The sequence below is a fragment of the Polypterus senegalus genome, unplaced genomic scaffold (genome assembly GCF_016835505.1).
Source record: "Polypterus senegalus isolate Bchr_013 unplaced genomic scaffold, ASM1683550v1 scaffold_3317, whole genome shotgun sequence".
Lineage (NCBI taxonomy): Eukaryota > Metazoa > Chordata > Cladistia > Polypteriformes > Polypteridae > Polypterus > Polypterus senegalus.
The window spans coordinates 38,720-59,976 of NW_024379353.1; the positions used below are offsets into that span (position 1 = coordinate 38,720).

The 21,257-nt window shown below is 36.2% G+C and overlaps 1 long non-coding RNA gene across 1 annotated transcript; it reads left to right on the top strand.

Moving 5' to 3' along the window:
- Positions 1–8,339: 8,339 nt before the first annotated feature.
- LOC120519870 lies at positions 8,340–20,912 on the top strand. The gene is made up of 3 exons (XR_005631688.1): positions 8,340–8,365; positions 16,363–16,497; positions 20,868–20,912. It is a non-coding gene; the product is annotated as an uncharacterized LOC120519870 (long non-coding RNA).
- The last annotated feature ends 345 nt before the right edge of the window (positions 20,913–21,257 follow it).

Below are 21,257 nucleotides of genomic sequence, written 5' to 3' on the forward strand. Positions count from 1 at the left end.
TATTGCTGAAAGGAACACATTTTATTTATATTTCCAGGTTTTGTTATGCAGCATGTTCATATTTGAATTTGTATAATTTTGACAGGATATATTTTTATGGAGAGCAAAATCTTTTGGGATATTTAAAATCTAAGTTTATTTTTTATATTAAATTACAAAAGAGTAAAGAAATTTGAATGTTTGTTCTTTTAACGTTTACTTTATTTCTAACTTGTATAATTTAGACAGGATATATTTTTATGGAGAGCAAAATATTATAAGTTGTTTAAGGTTTGAGTTGATTTATTCAGGAATAATATTCCTGTCTGTTTTACCATTCCTACCAAAGATATTTCTGTCGACTAAATAAAAATTCCTTCTATTTAAAATTTAAAAAACTTGAACAAATCTGATAGTTCATAATATCCACGCAGACTTGCGTAAGAGCGGAGTTATCCTTTTAACAAGCAGCGTATTGCACTGATACGAAATAGCTGTGTGTGTATATATGTAGATATGTATGTATATGTATTTGTGTGTATATATGTGTGTGTATGTATGTATGTATGTGTGTATGCATATGTATGTGTATATATGTAGATATATATATGTGTATGTATATATGTGCATATATGTGTATATGTATAGATATGTATATATATATGTTTATGTGTGTGTGTGTGTGTGTAAATAAATAAATATATATACATGTGTGTGTGTAAATATGTGTGTATATATATATATATATATATATGTGTGTGTGTGTGTGTGTGTGTGTGTGTGTGTGTGTATGTGTGTGTGTATATATATATATATATATATATATATATATATATATATATATATATATATATATATATATATATATATATATGACAACAACACTCATCACTAACAACAGTGACAAAACAATTACATTGACAATCATATTCACGTTATTTTCAAAATGTTTCTTTTCTTTTCATTGCTTCTTTTAACACACTACTTCTCATGCTTGGGTATTTTGCTAGTCTATCTATATATAATATATATATATAGATATAGATATAGATAGCTAGATATATATATAATATCTATATATAGATATCTCTCTCTCAAAGAGAGAGAGATAGAATACCAAGGCTTAAGAGCGGAGAAGTAGTGTGTTAAAGAGTTATGAAAAAAAAGCAAACATTTTAAAAATAACGTAAGATGATTGTTAATGTAATTGTTTTGTCATTGATATGAGTGTTGTTGTCATATCTATTTATATATATATATATATATATATATACCTGCGATTGGCAGCGGAGAAGTAAAAGAAAAGGAAACCTTTTAATAATAACGTAACATGATTGACAATGTAATTGTTTTGTCATTGTCATGAGTGTTGCTGGCATATATATATATATATATATAGAGAGATATCTATCTATATATATATACACAAATCTACATATATATATATATATCTACATATATATATATATATATATATAGGGGTGGGACTCGATTAAAAAAATTAATCCAATTAATTAGAGGCTGTGTAAGAATCTTGATTAATTGTATGTAATCGCACACATAAATTTGCCCCAAATCGCAAATGTTTTTTTTTTTTTTAATTTAATAGGGTTTTAGTGGGCGACAGAATCAAATAATAGACATGGACATGAATATTGTAAACTGAAGCTGTTTTAATTTCTGAAAAAAAAAAAGCTGTTAAACTGTATTTGAATTCAAAACAGAAACAAAAATATCATCCCTGGTTAAAATTGGACAGACTTAATAATAAAGTGGTAGTTTAAGTACTTTAAGTACATTTTCGGAATAGTGTTGTCTTTAAATAATAATAACCAAAATTTCAACATAAAGTGCAGTTTTTCTTCTTAAAAAAATAAGTCAGAAACATAAGGTAATTTGACCAACTTAATCTTTAAACTCTGAGTAACAATAGCCAAAATTATTTTGTACATTAGGCTAAAACAGTGTGATCATTGAACATTTTGTAATTAGATGTAAGATGTAAGTCCAATGATCCCCAGTAAGAGCCACAAAGTCCGCTTTCTGTAATGCATCTAATTTTGCTTGCTTTTCAGTGTGCACAAAACCATGCTTTTATCAAGGCTTCTCTCGGCTAGTCGAAATGATTAGTCGTAGGAACGCGCTTTATTCCGACTCTAACATTTTTGTAGCTGTGATGTGTGCATCAGTGTAATGGATGTACCAGGAAAATCATGCATTGACAAAAGTTCCCGTTTGCTTGGAATTGAAAGTGTGATTAAATGCGTTATTTTTTTAACGCGTTATGGAGTACATGCATCGAACCTTCTCAGCTGTGCTTGTGCTAAGAAAGGGAAACATTTTAAAAATAACGTAACGTGATTCTGCGTTAACTGAATATTTTTCATACGCCCCAAACCAAGGAGATCTGAAGGTAAAATGAATCGGTGGTGCGTACATACTCAGTGCATCCCTCTCAGGAATCGAACCTCGAATGTCGGCGTTAGAGGCGAAGACTCTACAATTGCACCACAGCGTGTGGCTTGTCTATGCAAGAGTATGTACTGTAGATCGGGGTATATATATACAATTATATATATACCCGCGTATCGCAGTGGAGAAGTAGAAGTTATGAAAAAGAAAAGGGAACATTTTAAAAATAACGTAAGATGATTGTCAATATACAGTAATTGTTTTGTGAGTGTTATTGAATGTTGCTGTCATCAAGGATTTGATTATCATTATTTGTTTCAATCAGGGTCGATATTATGCGATGTGATGTGTTCAAGTTACATTCCGTGCTTGTCAATCGTTGTAAAGATAAGAGGTTTCATTCATCGATTAGTTTCTTACTGCATCAATAAACAGCTCGTCTTCCTCTTTATCTGAGATGTGACAAACTGTATGCATGGGTTTTTTTTACACTGTCTTCCTTTAGCAGCTCATTCACTTTTTCCACCGTGTGCTTTGTTTCCGCAGTAGCAGCACTTATGAATATGATTGTATGTATCAGACGCTTCATATTTTTTTGCTGCCTTCTCAATTGTGTAATTCGTTTTTTGTTCAGCACTCTTTGGAACTGTTGCTTTTGTCTGTGCACTGCGTCAGTTCACGCGGAGCCGCTTGGTGTTCTTGCATCGAAGGTTCCCAGCTGTGCTGGTGCCATCTCGTGTAATGTCAGCTAAGACCCGGCACTTAAAAGTTTCTCGCAGTTTCAATGAGTTTGTGCCAAACACCACCCTGACCATCTCATCTTCCTCTGCATAAGCACAGTCCTTCAGCCGTGAATATTTACCGGCAGTGTTTGTATTGGATTGCCACTGATGGACGGCCTTATATGGGCAGGCACTAAATTACAAATGCTAGTGGCAGCGTGTCTATGAACTTAATTTAATATAAACTTACGGTTCACGCCGTGCTTTGTTTCCGCAGTAGCTGTACTTATGAATATACTTGTATGCATCATTTGCTTCATAATGTTTTTCTGCCTTCTCAATTGTGAAATGGCGTTTTGTGCTCATCACTGTTTGGAGTTCTTTCTTGTTCTCTACGTACTTACATAGGAGGCGTGATGATGTCACACAAACTCGCCCCCCACGGCCATCTCCAACTCAACTCCATTACATTATATGGAGAAAAATAGCTTCCAGTTATGACCCTTACGCGTAGAATTTCGAAATGAAACCTGACCAACTTTTGTAAGTAAGCTGTAAGGAATAAGCCTGCCAAATTTCCAACTTCTACCTACACGAGAAGTTGGAGAATTAGTGAGTGAGTGAGGGCTTTGCCTTTTATTAGTATAGATATATATACACATATACTGTGGGGTGCCAAACAGGCAAATACATTGATTTTGTGAATATATAAAGTCGGTGTCAGAATATATAAAGTCAGCATCGGAATTTATGAAGTCATTCCTGATTATATAAAGTCAACATCGGAGTATATAAACTCACTCCTGAATATATAAAGTGAAAGTCAAAATCTATTGATTGAAACGACTCTGAACTGAACTAAGTTAACAAAAACGTATTCAGAAAAATAAATTAAATAAAAATACACTGTTCGGTTAATGTTTTGAAAATGATGCATGTGCCCTGCCCAGGATTGTTTCCTGCCTTGTGCCCAGTGTTGGCTGGGATTGGCTCCAGCAGACCATCGTGGCCCTGTGGTCGGATTCAACGGGTTGGGAAATGGATGGATATTCCAGCGCTGACTTTGTATATTCCGAAGCTGACTTTATATATTGAAGTTTTGACTTTATTTATTCTGACAGTGACTTTATATAATCAAGGTTTGACTTTATATATTCGGGAATGGCTTTATATATAAAACTATAACTTTATATAGTTAAATTTAGTCATCATTGGATAACTTTTTCTTTACCATAGAAATTTAAAGACTAAATTCAACTTCCATTCCTAACAAAGATATTTCTGGCGACTAAAAAGAACCTACTTATATCCAAATTGAAGCTATTGAGCTGTCGCCTGCCTGCCTGAATAAGTCACCCTCGCTTCGCTCTTACTTTTTTACCGTTCATTTAATCATGGCTAGTGGCGGAAAAATTATAAAATGGAAGGAGGATTACACTGGCTTTACCAAAACAATTATTGATGGCGAATCGATTATTCATAAAGCTTCAATTGGTGATCTGTTTTTCTTTGTTAACCTCATATTTTGTCATACTTCTTCTCAAACCAAGGGGGTGCGAGTGTAAAATGAATCGGGAAGCACTGATCAGTGTAATCGGTGTACCAGGAAATCATGCATTGACAGAAGTTCCCCTTTGCTTGTATTGCAAAATGTGATTAAATGCGTGATTTTTTTTTTTAAACGTGTTATGGAGCACATGCATCGAAGCTTCTCAGCTGTGCTTGTGCTAAGAAAAGGAAACATTTTAAAAATAAAATAACACGATTGTCAATGTAACCTTTTGTAAGTAGTGCCTGGAGGATTCAGTGTGGAGAAACTGTAGAGACAGCGTGTGTATTAACTTGTGGATTTTTCTGTGAGTATTTGGTGGCAGCATGTTAAAGTCGCTTCCATAACACTCACGTCGCGGTAGCTCTGGCTCAGCTCAGAGCGAAATGAGGTGAATGGGAGGGGAGATGATGACGGGACTCCCCCACCCGCCTTAACTCTCGGAATTTGCATAAGCACAGCCCTTCACGTGCAATTTTAACTTAGTTACAAAACGATCAAAACTCGTTTATGTCCTGCATCCTCTCATTAAACTTGTATCCCGCATTACCCGTGGGCATGAGAAACGCCAGCGGCAGCCTGTCTATGAACTTAATTTAAACTTTAGGTTTACACCTTGCTTTGTTTCCGAAGTAGCAGCACTCATGAATATGGTTGTATATGTCACTTGCTCGCGTCTTATTATTTCGCTGCCTTCTCAATTATATAATGCATGTTTTCTTCAGCGCTTTTTGGAGCTCTTCCTGGTTTTGTGCGCTGCGCTGACAGTCAGTTCACGCATTGATTACATGGGAGGCGTGATGATGTCACCGAAACTCGCCCACGGCTTTCGAGCTCAACTCCATTACAGTATATGGAGAAAATAGCTTCCAGTTATGACCATTACGCGTAGAATTTCGAAATGAAACCTGCCCAACTTTTGTAAGGAAGCTGTAAGGAATGAGCCTGCCAAATTTCAGCCTTCTACCTACACGGGAACTTGGAGAATTAGTGATGAGTCAGTGCGTCAGTCAGTGAGGGCTTTGCCTTTTATTAGTATAGATTTTTCACTACTGCTGTTGTGGTGGTGTCCTGTCTTTTATATTGTGTTGTTTAAGTGTATTTACCTTGTTATGAGTATGGTGGTAAGGCCAAGTTCAGTTATTAAATAATGAAAATTAGCATATTTTTATTTAATAAGAGGATCTATTTTAATAAAGTATTTAATTCTTAAGAAATGCTTACAAATTCCATTTTTTGAATTTATATTTAATAATACTTAAAGAGAATGATGAGAAAAGGTGTTCATGAAACAGCTAACAAGAAATAGCAGTAAACTACCCTGCTGCCCCAGTGACCCTTTTTTAGAGAATATTTACCATTTATACCAGGCCCTCGTTGGTTCCCAAACTTATTAGCTGTTGGTGAAAACATTCCAGTGATAGCAGAAAATTGCTTCGACTTAAAAGTGTTTTCATCTAAAATATGTACTGTACAGTTGCTATAGTGCCTGTCCAGTGGGGCTGAATTTGAGAACAGTGGCTGGGGTCTATGTTGTATAATAGAAATGGCTATCGGTCTATCTGGAAACATAGACTAGTTTATCTTAGAAAAATTTAAAAAGAAATGAAAGTGCAATTATTATATGTGTATACCTTCTAATCTGCCCTGTGAAATCAGATAAATAAAATTACATTAGATTTACAATATTACTGATTTAAGTTGTATTTCATAATTTATTTGTTCGTTCCCCTATTACTGCTGTTCTTAGTCAACAGTATTTTTTTGAGTATAAGTGGTGTTGCCTTGCTAATATCACAGACATTAACATAAAGGTGTTAAAGAACTTGTGTGCTAGTTACACGTACATTTTAGAGACCCATCTTAAAATATTTCCAAACTAGCTCGTGCCTGCCATAGCGTACAGCGGTGTAAGAATAGGGATGGAAAACGGTGAGAAAGGAATTCAGAAATCAAGAAGAAAGAAATACTTCTTGAAAGACGCAGTTGCGAATAGGTGTTTTGCTGAAGACGACAGATAATGAGTCGAAAGTCCTGACCCTAGAAAAGCCATATACAACTGACCGTGGCTGAAGACTGCTTGCTGTAGATGAACGCAAATCTTTTCAAATGTAATGCAAGGCGGGATGTTGGGGTCGTGTTTGAAGTAGATGACAATGGTAGCATGGAGAATCTCGGAAAGTGCTTGAATTTCAGCTTCACCACCATAAACTCCAGATGTTACCAAGTATTGATAGTACTCATGACTTGTTCTTTCCAACGCAAATCGAGTTATCACAACAACAGGAAGAACATCTCCAACTCTGTCCCAATGTGATGCAACAAAATCTACTGCCTTATGTCATAGTGAGAGTGCATTGCCTTCGTCAACCGTTTGTGTCAAGAAATAACCCACTGATAGGAACAGGCAGTTTCCGGATCCCAGAGTAGAGATGACGTACAAAAACCCGTCGACAGAGAAGATTACGGTCGTTCATTTTATAACAAAGGCTTAGGAAACAACCGTCGCAGTATAACGAAAATAGCAAACAGTGAAACCAATATCAAGGAGTGAAACCAATGCCAATGGTCAAGAGAGTACCTTCCTGTAGCAGGCTACAGAAAAAACTCCCAGGCGCACACATGGCCAAAGTGAAAGGTCATGCAGTCGGGCTAGATATAGGGCGGTGACGTGACACGAATGGGGTCATGAGAGGGGAGCGGGTAATGCGGTAGTCCGAAGGAGGAATAGGATTCGAGAAAAGCGGCGTGGGAGTGTAAGGGAGGCCGCAAGCAGCGTGGGGAAGGGTTTATAAGAGGAGGACTAGGAAACGAGAAATGCCGTGTGGGGAGGGGGCGGGGGTTTGGACTGGTTTTGATGAGGAAATAGGGCGAACCAATAGGAATTGAGAAATGCCGTGTAGGCTGCGTGTGGGGGGGACCGGTTTTGAAGTGGAAGCCGGGTGAACTAGAAGAGAAATATACATAAGAGATTAAATCATGCATTCACTGGGTATTGCTGGTTTTCTGTCTTTGTAATCTTTCATTAAAACTCATACTTGATAAAGAAAAGCCTGTTTTACTCTTTTTCAAACTGTTTCAAAAGCCTTGATTACAACTTCAGAATGTAAGCATCCTGAAATAGCAAGAAAATATATGGATACTTCTTTAAACTTACAAACTGATTACAAAGTAGTGGATCATAATTGTATTGCTGAGCATATTTTTTGGAAAATGGTTGCTGTCTTTTGAAGTTGCAACATTAACTTGGATTGAAAAGGGGAATAGTTATAAGTTATATAACTGAACTACCTTTGTAATTCTAAGTTGGCAGCATAAAGAAATACTTAATACCACTTAAAGTTAGCACTAGGGTAAAATTAGTCAGTAAAACTATAGTCTTTTTCAAAGGTGGGCATATCTGTGGCAAATGTTTAATTAACAGGTACTAACATTAGAACTATTAAAGAAATACATACAATATGTTAATTTTCTTTTAAACACTTAATGCTTGAAACATTTTAAAGTAACATTTTAATTAGATTGCTTCAATTTGTATGCATACTTAATATGTTACTGTTTTATATTTCTTTTTACTCAGTGATGTAACTTTTAAAAATTCCTACATTTTAATCTTGTTTTGGTTTAGGTGCTGAAATGCATTAAACAACTGCAGGATCATAATGATTTACCTAGGCACAAGATCAAATTGAAAAAATTCAAGGTATGCTGTGGTGTCTATTCTCAAAATATGTATTATATCAAAGTATATATATATAACATATATATTATATAAGTATTTAATATAAAGTATTATATTAAAATGCATTTGCAAGAGAAAATTTGACATTAGGTATTATTATTATTTGACCCTTAAGGAGTAAGCTCATTTAAAAAAAACTTACTGTAATTCTAAATAAATAGGTAATGGAAAAACATTACATTTGTGTTTTTTGTGTTTTATTACAAGTTCAAGTCTTATGCTACATTTCAATCTTAAGAAAAACACTTTAAAATTCCAAAAAATGTTGAATGTATATTTCATTATTAAAAGGAATGATAAACAAAGGGAACAATAAAGTAGTACAGTAGCTAACAAGACAGAACAAAATAATCTGAGGTGCTCCAGGGATCCTCTTTAAGGTAATTTTTCACTTGGACTTTTTTTGCATTCTTGGACATAGGAAAGCTTTGTCTCTCTTTTATTAGAAGACATCCATAACCCTTTACCCTCATTGTAAACATTTTAAAATAAAAAGTAAATACCAATTATATGCAATTATTTCTAGGCCATCTCAAGTACACCATAAAGACCTGTCAGCTATTTTAATGTTATATTTTTTATAATCAAAATTCCTTGTAATTGATGAGTGGACAATATTTTACAAATAAAAAAAAATTGGTGCATAGTATGACCTCTTATGTTATAGTAAATAACTTTTGTGCCTTGTTTGCATAATGTGTATGAGCGTGGGGATTTGCCAGTGTAAAAAATTGCAGTTGTAATATTAATGTCAGTTGTGTATTGTGCATATTTTATTGTGTGACACATTTCTTTTCAACATTTTATCCATGATTAGTGTATTATTTTTGTTTTGTACATTTGTACAGTTAAAAAAAGGAAAGGAGCATCATGCAAAAGTTTGGTCACCAAAGATATTTGGGATCTGCGATGGGCTGGTGCCCTGCCTAGGGTTTGTTTTTTCTGCCTTGCACCCCCTGTGTTGGCTGGGATTGGCTCCAGCAGACCCCCATGACCCTGTAGTTAGGATATAGCAGATTGGATAATGGATGGGTGGATATTTGGGGTCTTGGATAACTTTTTCTAAGATCTCAGACCTTCATTAGCTCATCAGATCTTTGGCTTGTTTACAGTCATTGTTAGAAAATCCAAGGTGATAAAAACACAAGGCTATATAAATTCTCTGACTCCTCAGACCTTGTCCCACATATCAGCAGCCATGGGCTCCTCTAATCAACTGCCTAGCACTCTGAAAAAAAAATAATTGATGCTCACAATGTAAGAGAATGCTGCATGAAAATAGCAAAAGCATTTTTTCAGGTAACTGTTTCCTCAGTTCATAATGTTATTGTAGTTAACAGGAACAGTGGAGGTCAAGTTGAGGTCTGGAAGACCTAGAAAACTTGTGAAAGAACTGCTAGTTGGATTGCTTAAACTTTGACCGCAAAAGACCCTCAGGAAGATTTAGCAGCCTCTGGAGTGGTTGTGCACTATTCTACTTTGCAGTAATACCTGAAGAAACATGACCTAAATAGTAGAGTCAGCAAAAGAAAACCCTGCTAAATCTTAGCCACAAGATTCAGCACCTGAAATTTGCATGAACATCTAAACAAGCCGGATGCATTTGGAAAACAAGTGCTCTGGACTGATGAAGTCAAAATAGAACTTTTTGGCTACAGTGTGCAAAGGTACTGTTTGTTTGGAGAAACAAGGGTGCAGAATACCAAGATAAGAACACCTCTCTAACTATAAAGCATGGGTCTGGATCGATCATTCTTTGGGCTTGTGTTGCAGCCAGTGGCCCAGGGAAAATGTCATTGGTAGAGAATGCTTGACATTCAAATAAAGAATGGGTTCAAATAAATACCAGCAAATTGTCGAAGCAAACTTCATACCATCTGGGGAAAAAAAAGATTTAAAAAGAGGATGGTTCCTATAACAAGAAATGATCTAAAACACACCTCAAAATCTACAATGAATACCTCAAGAGGCATAAGCTTATGGTTTTGCCATGGCCCTTACAGTCCCCCGACTTAAGCATCATTAAAAATCTGTGGATAGATCTCAGAAGAGCAGTGAATGCAAGACAGCCCAAGAATGTTGCAGAATTGGAAGCCTTTTATAAAGATGAATAGGGAAAATACACCAAGTAAGAACTGAAAGACTCTTAGCTGGCTAAAAGGCTGTGATACTTGCCGAAGTGGGTGTTACTAAGTACTGAATAAAAATGTAATCGTGGAGTTTGCATGTTCTCCCCGTGTCTGCGTGGGTTTCCTCCGGGCGCTCCGGTTTCCTCCCACAATCCAAAGACATGCAGGTTAGGTGGATTGATGATTCTAAATTGGCCCTAGTGTGTGCTTGGTGTGTGGGTATGTTTGTGTGTGTCCTGCGGTGGGTTGGCACCCTGCCTGGGATTTGTTCCTGCCTTGTGCCCTGTGTTGGCTGGGATTGGCTCCAGCAGACCCCGTGACCCTGTATTGGATTCGCAGGTTAGAAAATGGATGGATGGATCCTTATAATATTAAATAAATGTGTCATCTGTATGCGTTTGGTGATCAGTTCATCTTTTGCTCACTTATCTATTCACAGTAACAGACATTTTAAGCAAGGGTGCCCAAACTTTTTCATGTAACTGTGGTGCTTGGCCTGTCTCAGTTCACATCAGATTATTGTGGTTCCTTCAGGGCATCACCAACTGCCAAAATACAGCAGTACAGATTTCATTATTACATACATTGTAAGTCTGATAACCAACTGCTATCCAGGAAAAAATACTGGCTTTGAATAGTAACATATTCAAGGTAGAATTACATAGTTTTTAGTTATGAAACTGGATGACTTGAACAGTGCTGACCACAGTTTAGCCAGGTTTTTTGTTGAAAGCACAAGGTTGTCAAACAATTCAAATATTTCTCTTCCTACTTTTTCTTTTCTGAAGAACACATGCATATTCTCTAGTAGCTTTTTCAAATTTTGTACATGAGCCACAAATTGTGGCCCAGCCTTGCCTTTTGGTGGTGAGTGAAGTTTAATGTCATGTACAGTTAATACTGTGGTAGCCACTAACCTATAAAATAGTGCTGAATCCTTTGTAAACATTCTACACCATGTACACCTGACATAGAAAAGCTCACATTGAAAGCACAAACATTTAAAATAAAAAAGAAATCATTACCATAAGATTGTTATTTTTGAAATTATGTTCCTTCAGGTATTATGCCAGACAGCTGTTAGAAGAGTACGTTTTGGGTGCTTTTATCCTAAACGACTTACAAAAGAGGCCAAATATAATCGAGTAACATCAGCCTGAGAACTGTTGTGAAACAGGTATTTCAGAACAAGGTTACAAAATTGATCTTTACAAGTGAAAAGCTCTAATCCAAACAGAGGAACACAAGACTAATTAGTCTTACCTTAGATATTAAAAATTTTATCAATTTGAAAGATCTTTTGCAGATCAAAGTCTTGAAATGCATCTTAAACACACTGGGAGTCAGTTATTTGAATGGAGGTGGGCAATTCATTCTACTAGCTATGAGGTACATATACAAGGAGACTAGATAGAGGTTTGATGCTATGCAGAGTTTATATCACAAAACACTATTCACTAGTGGACCTGAGTGAAATGAAATGGAGCTTAGGGCACTTTGTATGATTGCTCAGGCTTTAGAGGTACAGTGGAACCTCGGGTCCACGAACATCTCGGACTATGCACAAATCGGATTCTGACCAAAAGTTTGCCAAACTTTTGCATCTGTTCACGACCACACACTGGGTGATGAACAAGCCAGTTTCCCTTCCGGTTCGTATGCACGATGATTTCCATGCGTGTTCAGTCTCTCCTGTGCAGTGAGTGGCATGAGAGAGAGAGTGAGAGAAAGCACAAGAAGGCAGTAAGGCCGAGAAGGTAGTTAAAGAATGCACCGGGCTTGTTTTTAAAGAGACTGCTTGAGCATTGTTTTAATCTAGTATTTAATGAAGACTTTTTTTCTATTGGATTTTATCCTCCACTTCATTTCTGTTTTTATGAGATCATTTATATATTGAAGGATTCTGAAAGCATTGCACTTTATTTAATTTGGACTTTGTTTATGATTATTGTTTTGTTGATTTTATTAAAAGCACTTGGCACTTTTGCACCATCCGGTTGCTCCATTGTAGTGGCTCACTGTGGTTGCTCATCGGTAACATTACCAACGGTGATGGGCTTAAGGGATCCCGGAAGCAAGATGGGAGCATGCAGCGAACCCACATCGTCACAGACTTTACCTCAAAACTGTAGTCTCCTCTCCACTCAGCTCCTCCTCACTTCCTTCATGCCAGAACTCGACTCATGCAAGGTTTTCTTGGTTGTTTATGGTTAGTTTTTGTATAAATTATGGATTTTTCAAATGTTAATTTTTTTCCCGTGTGCTTAAAACTCATTAAAAAAAGTATTTACAGAGAGTGGTTCGTAAAGCTATAGTGCAAACTCTTGTAATGTTAGTTTTCTTTGTTCAAGGTTTTCTCAGTGTTATTCAGTGTTTTTACATTTAGTTTACTACTAGCAAAATACCGCGCTTTGCAGTGGAGAAGTAATGTGTTAAAGAAGTTATGAAAAAGAAAAGGAAACATTTTAAAAATAACATACCATGATTGTCAATGTAATTGTTTTGTCACTGTTATGAGTGTTGCTGATATATTTATATAAATTGAAAAACATTTTTTGTACAATATCTTTATTTATCCATTCCTAAATAATTACATGGGCAGGCCATTTCGTATTAGTGCAATATGCTGCTTGTTAAAACGGATGACTCCTGCTCTTACGTACACTTAGTGTTAGCGTGAGTATTATGAACTATCAGTATCTGTTCAAGTTCTATTTAAATTTTAAATATAAGTAATTTTATTTAGTCGACAGAAATATGTTTGGTAGGAATGTAAGTTAAATTTAGTCAGCATTGCATAAATTTTTCTTCACCATAGAAATCTAAAGAGTAAATTCAACTTGCATTCCTACCAAAGATATTTCTGTCGACTAAATAGAACCTAATTATATCCAAATTGAGCTATTGAGCTGTCATCCAAGCCTGCCTGGATAAGTCACCCTCGCTTTGTTCTTACTTTTTACGTTCATTTAATCATGGCTAGTTCTTGAAATAATTAGAACATGGAATGAGGATTACATTGAGTATGGCTTTACCAAAATAATTATTGATGGTGAATAAAGTATCAATTATTCATGAAGCTTCAATTGGTGATCTGTTTTTCTGCGTTAACCTCATATTTTTTCATAGTTTGTTCTCAGACCAAGGGGGTGCGAGGGTATAATGAATCGGGAAGCGCTGATATATATATTGAATATATTGAAATAGTTTTACTGTCAAATAATGCAAACAGTTAAGTGGCACGTGTTTTGCCCCAATTCTGGACTCATGAGGCATACACACTCACTGCACCCCCTCTCGGGGAATCGAACCTCGGACGTCAGCGCTAAAGCCTCTCATGTAGCGTCACGGCGTGTGGTTTGTTTATTAGACAGTATCTAGATCCGGGTGTTTGTGTGTGTATATATGTGTGTGTGTGTGTATGTGTATGTGTATATATATATATAGTAATCCCTCGCTATATCGCGCTTCACTCTATTGCGGATTTTAAATGTAAGCACATCTAAATATATATCCCGGATTTTTAGCTGGTTCGCCACTTTATGCGGACAATGGGTCTTTTAATTTAGGTTACTTGCTTCCTCAGTTTGATTACCCAGTTAGAAGCTACCCAATCAGAGCTTGTATTACATATTAACTAAAACTCCTCAATGCTATAAGATATGCTTCCCGTGTGGTGCTTGTTTGCTTCTCTCTATCTTTCTCACTCTTTCTGCCTTACGGAGGGTGGGAGCAGAAGGGCTGTTTGCACAGAGGACACGGACACTCCTCTACAAAGTGCATGCTTGCTCGTTGCTTCTGTATACTTAAAGGCACGTATTGATTTTTGATTGTTTGCTTTTCTTAGCTCTCTCTGACATTCTCTGCTCACTGATGGCTCCTTTGAAGATAAGATATGTTTGCATTCTTTTAATTGTGAGAAAGAACTACCATCTCTGTCTTGTAATAGAGCACAGTTTAAACGTTTGACTAAAGGGTGTTATTTCATGTCTAGGGGCTCTAATAATGTTAACAGGGTTGGAGAGTCTATAAGGGCTTAAAATATATAAAAATAACCATACAAACATATGCTTTCTACTTCGCGGATTTTCACCTATCGCGGGGGGGTCTGGAACGCAACCCACGCGATCGAGGAGGGATTACTGTGTGTGTGTGTCCATATACTCACCAAAAATTTCGGATCATTTGTAAACAAAATCCATCGTCCATAGTCCAGTTGTATAGTTAACAAGTTAGCAGATGCGTGAAACCTGTTCCACTTAACTTTTTTTTATAGCTTGACATGTACAGACTGAGCTTTCATAATGTTTTTGTAAAGTTGTTTACTCACTAGTAATCCTTACTCTTAACCCTCTTCACTCCTCCCAACCAATATCTTTATTATTTAGTTTATATTATTTATTATTGTATTATTAGAGGAACCAGGCAGGATTGCCCTCTACCCTCTTTGATTTTTAAATTATCTTTTCAAACCTCTTGCCCCCACCTTAATATCTGCTATTACTGTTTTAAATTTCCCATCATATATTGTGTTTATGTGGATAATGTCCTCCATTACTTAAATAATATCCTGTCTGATGTCCACTTTTTTTTAAAAAACTCTTCAGGACTTTTGTGAGTATGTAAGATTTCAAAGTAACTGCAGATTACACCAACTTAAAATGCTTCATCAGCTTTAACATATTTCCCCATAAGCATAAACTAATGGACCTCACCAAGGTATTAATTGTTGTCCCATTGGTGGTATGCTTGACATTTTTCTCCATTGCTTTCCTATTTTTTCTTTTGGCCTTGTGTATATCTCTCTATTTTCTTTTCACTCTTCATATAGTTCTTTTACAACTGTCAATGCAGAACTCTCAAAGCTACCTTTTAATTCTCACCAACGTAAATTATTCTGTGTTGATACTCTGGCAGCCAGACTGTGTCTTGCTTCATGTTAGAAGGCCCCCAAAGTTGTCAGTTTACAATTTTTTTTTTCTTTTATTTAATTAATCCCAGACTGTCTGCATCACAGATTACTGGGGCCTAGCAAATCAGTCTTCAGCTCAGTTATTCATATCCTAGTGTGCTGCCCCATGATCAAGTGTTTCTTCAGTGCTAGTGTCATTTGCAATATTGGCACAGAATGTCGGTAGTTCCCCATCTGTTTTTTCTGGGAAGAATTTATTCTACAATATTTTCCCCTTGGCTCAGGCAGAATGGGGTGAGGTGGGTTGGATTGGGTTGTTTTACTTTTATGGCTGTATTCCCAACTATATTTTAACATTGTTACTTTATATTAACTTTTTAATCCTTTTGTATATTAAGGTAATTAAAAAAAAGGCAATTTCTTTTTCATACAGAGAATTGGGCATTTGTAACTTTAATATATACACTGTGAGTGGAAAAAAAAACACACCAAAATGTTTTTCATCACATCTTCAACAATAGTCGGCTGATTTACTTAATGTTTGATACAAAGTGTATGTAATATGTTTTCCAACAACAGTTGTATTAATTACTCACAAGTTTATACAATGTTCAAATTTTATCAAAATCGGCCAACTATTGTTGAAGATGTGATGAAAACATTTGTGTGTTTTTTTTTCCACTCACAGTGTAAATATAATTTTATGTTATTTGTTTCAGTAAGTTCCTTTTTATCAAATATTAGAAAAAATATGATTGCATTCTTTGTATAAAATATGCAATAATGAAAAACTCTGCACTATACTGTTTTCTTCACTTATACCAAATCACAGATTCAGAGATTTTTATTTCTCATAGACCTATTTAGTATAAAATTTAAATCATTCTGTGGCATTTTTCTGTATCTGTTCACCTTAGATTTCAGTCTTCTGAACTTGAACTGCATACTAAAGATACTACATTGAAGAGAATTATTTTTTGCATTCAAAAACATCTTCCTGAGGAACATAGAGATGCACTGATTGTGGAGGAATATATTCAGGACAATTCCAAGTATGTATATTATATACTAATTATGATTTTTGTTTATGCATAATAAAAATAAATTTTCTGGAAATCATAGCATCTATTTCTATAAAGGTTTAATGGGGCATTTTACATGTGTTTCATGTTCACTGTTTTTTGAAGGTATAAGTATCTGCATGTGTAAGGCCATTTCAATGAAATACTGTAGTCTATAAATTAATCTATTTGATATGGCCCCATTAACAAAAGATTCCAGCAATAAAAAAGGTGATTTACAGAGTAAACAATATTATTATATTGCGTTAATATTGTTTCTCAAAATAACATGTAAAAGCATTGCATTTTTAGTGAAAAACTGCATTTTCGTTAAATCTCATCTTTCTACTGTAAAACTTGCAAAACACTAAAAGTACAACTCAAAAGTGTAAAGTATAATAATGATCCAAATAATAATGAATAATAATAATGATGATTTTGCTTCTGCTAATACTGTATATACTTTCAAAATATGTCTTTTGTGTGGTATATCTTTGAACGGGAAGCTACTTAGATGTATGGTCATTTCACAGACACTGTTGAGTATAATAGTTTGTCTCAACAACAGTTCTTTGATTTTGTCATCATCAAGAAATTCCTTTAAGTAAGTGAATCTTGGCTGTCAACATTCAGTTTTATTCCTGAGTGCACTAGAAAAAACAAAACAAGGTGGTGCTGGTTTATTTGAAGCGGGGTCAACAGAAACCCAAATGTGAGTGTCACTTTCGAATTCATCAGAATCACCTGCAGATTCACTGCCCATTTCAATTTCACTGTCTGAAGACATAAAGATTCTTGCATATAAATGGAAAAAAATGTTTGGAAACAATTCCATGATATTTAGTACAGGGTTGATCAAAGGAGAGGAACGCACAGTCAATATAAAGAACATTAAAGTTTAAGATACTTTCTGAATTCCATGACTTAAATCCTTTGTAAGTTAAGGAAGGCTGAAATATGAAATTATTCTGTAATAGAGCTGCAGAGGGGAGTGTGTGCCAGCCTTTAAAAGGGTATTTTTTGTTCCTAAAGTTAATCTAATCTAGCGTGATACTTTTATAATTGGATCAGGTAAATTGTGGATTATAATTAGTGATGAGTGAACCTTGCAGAGTTCGTTTCACCGTGAGTTCTGCAAAATGGCAGAAATGTTCCTGAACTACTTGTGCGCTGAAAATTGTATTGAAGTCAATAGGGAAGGAGTAACTGAGCTAGTTTTGACTGATTTAAAATGGTGCAATTATCTTAAATGTACATCTAAGATAAAAAAATGTTCATCTAAGCAGGCTGCATGGTGAATTTCCAGGAAAATATTTGACAAGTAAGGCTCATTCAGAAGAAAATAATGTTAACATGTTAACCATCAGATACTCTTTGCCACCCTCACTTACCATGGCATCACTGGGACTTCCTTTGGGTGGTTTCAGCCCTACCTCTTGGACAGATCCTGTCATTTGTCCTGGCATGGCGAGTTTTCATTGGTCGTACCAGTTGAGCTTGGGGGTTGCACAAACAACTGTTGGCCATCTCTTCTTTTCCCTATACACCTTTTCACTAGGCATTATTATCTTATGATTTATCTAATCAGTGTTATGCTGATGATACAGTTATACTGGTCTTTCCTCTAGAGGACCACATGGTATCAGCTAGAATCTCTGCATATCTCATTGACATTGCAACCTGTCTGAAGGATCACCATCTCCAGCTCAACCTGTCAACGATGGACCTTCTTTTTATCCCAGCTTGTCCAACTATTTAGCACTCGTATCTCTGTACAGCTCGGATCATTATCACTAACATCTGCCAAGTCGGTACACAATCACAGGGTGGTTATTTCATTACCACCTCTCCTTCAAGGACCATGTTACTATTGTCTGTCAGTCTTGCAGATTCACTCTGTACAATATCCACAAAATCGGACTGTATCTGACAGAGTATGTACAGTGGGATGCAAAAGTTTGGGCAACCTTGTTAATAGTCATTATTTTCCTGTATAAATCGTTGGTTATGATAAAAAATGTCAGTTAAATATATCATATAGGAGACACACACAGTGATATTTGAGAAGTGAAATGAAGTTTATTGGATTTACAGAAAGTGTGCAATAATTGTTCAAACAAAATCAGGCAGGTGCATAAATTTGGGCACCGTTGTCATTTTATTGATTCCAAAACTTTAGAACTAATTATTGGAACTCAAATTGGCTTGGTAAGCTCAGTGACCCCTGACCTACATACACAGGTGAATCCTATAATGAGAAAGAGTATTTAAGGGGTCAATTGTAAGTTTCCCTCCTCCTTTAATTTTCTCTGAAGAGTAGCAACATGGGGGTCACAAAACAACTCTCAAATGACCTGAAGGCAAAGATTGTTCACCATCATGGTTTAGGGGAAGGATACAGAAAGCTATCCCAGAGATTTAAGCTGTCTGTTTCCACAGTTAGGAAAATATTGAGGAAATGGAAGACCACAGGCTCAGTTCAAGTTAAGGCTCGAAGTGGCAGACCAAGAAAGATTTCAGATAGACAGAAGCTGACGAATGGTGAGAACAGTCAGAGTCAACCCACAGACCAGCACCATAGACCTACAACATCATCTTGCAGCAGATGGAGTCACTGTGTATCGCTCAACCATTCGCGACTTTACACAAGGAGATGCTGTATAGAGAGTGATGCAGAGGAAGCCTTTTCTCCGCCCACAGCACAAACAGAGCCGCTTGAGGTATGCTCAAGCACATTTGGACAAGCCAGCTTCATTTTGGAATAAGGTGCTGTGGACTGATTAAACTAAAATTGAGTTATTTGGGCATAACGAGGGGCATTATGCATGGATGAAAAAGAACACAGCATTCCAAGAAAAACACCTGCTACCTACATTAAAATAATGGTGGTGGTTCCATCATGCTGTGGGGCTGTGTGGCCAGTGCAGGGACTGGGAATCTTGTCAAAGTTGAGGGACGCATGGATTCCACTCAGTATCCGCAGATTCTGGAGACCAATGTCCAGGAATCAGTGACAAAGCTGAAGCTGCGCCGGGGCTGGATCTTTCAACAAGACAACGACCAAACACTGCTCAAAATCCACTAAGGCATTCATGCAGAGGAACAAGTACAACGTTCTGGAATGGCCATCTCAGTCCCCAGACCTGAATGTAATTGAAAATCTGTGGTGTGAGTTATAGAGAGCAGTCCATGCTCGGAAGCCATCAAACCTGAATGAACTAGAGATGTTTTGTAAAGAGGAATGGTCCAAAATACCTTCAACCACAATCCAGACTCTCATTAGAACCTACAGGAAGCGTTTAGAGGCTGTAATTTCTGCAAAAGGCAGATCTATTAAATATTGATTTCATTTCTTTTTTGTGGTGCCCAAATTTATGCACCTGCCTGATTTTGTTTGAACAATTATTGCACACTTTCTGTAAATCCAATAGACTTCATTTCACTTCTCAAATATCACTGTGTGTCTCCTATATGATATATTTAACTGACATTTTTTATCGTAACAACCAACGATTTATACAGGAAAATAATGACTATTAACAAGGTTGCCCAAACTTTTGCATCCCACTGTAGAACAACTCTTGATCCAGGATCTGTTCTTCTCAGAGGTGGACTACTGCAACTCTCTGCTGTCAGGAACTCCAGCATGTGTCACCAAGCCACTGCAGATTATTCAAAATACAAAGGCACATCTGATATCCAACTACCCAAAGCAGGCACGTGCCATTCCACTCTTCAGATCACTGCACTGGCTTCCTGTAGCAGCATGTATTAATTTCATATCCTTGATGCTTGCCTACAAAGTAGTCAGTGGGTCTGCAGCTATCTTATGAGATCATTTACACTTTCTCGACCCCTCAGGACTGCTATTGAACGGTGTCTGATGATGTTCACTATTGTGGATTTTGTTGGTAAAATGCAAATGATGTCTATTCCAAAGAGCCATATGCATACTATGCATATTAATATTTGCTCTCTGGGTTAGCAATGTGACTGTGATTGCCTCAACCAACTTATGCCACATATGACTTGACACACTGAATCTTTCTTGAGGAAAATATTTAAAAATCATTATGTTGTATACACATCCATACAACATAATGATGAATGCTTTGCTGTCAAAGTCATGGAAAGGCTATTACCGGATTCTTCACAGATCAGTTTATATGTGTATTCTTCAACCATGGCATATCTGAGTGATTGTAATCAAACTTTGTGGAAAACAAGAAAGAATCTGTTCTATAGTAGCATTGGTGCTTGACCAACTATTGGAAATATTTTTTATGAAAATATTATAATTACCACAGCTAGCATTTCTTCTTTTTAAATTTCTTTATCGTTTACTGTTTGTGCCTGTCTAGATTGTTTCATCTTCCTGAACTTTGGAATCTTCATATAAGTACTTTTATATTGTCCACGCGTTACTGTGTTGGAAGTTGTGTCGTTGTTGAGGAAAATTGTGTCTCAGTGTTCCAAAGTCATTGAACAGGTTGTTTACAGCTCAGAATCTCGATACACTGAGTGGATGAACAAATCATTAAGATCACGTCAAAGAATAACCTACATCCACTTGCTACACAGGTGAGCTTTAAATAGTACTTCACACTTGTCTCTTATTTTTCTTTTAGTGTTTCATTGTATATATTATAAGTTTAAAGCTAAAAATAGTCTGAATTTCAACACATGGCTTAAAATCCACACACAATGTTTCCTTGTTGTTCAATTCTTTGTAGAAAAACCATAGATGATGA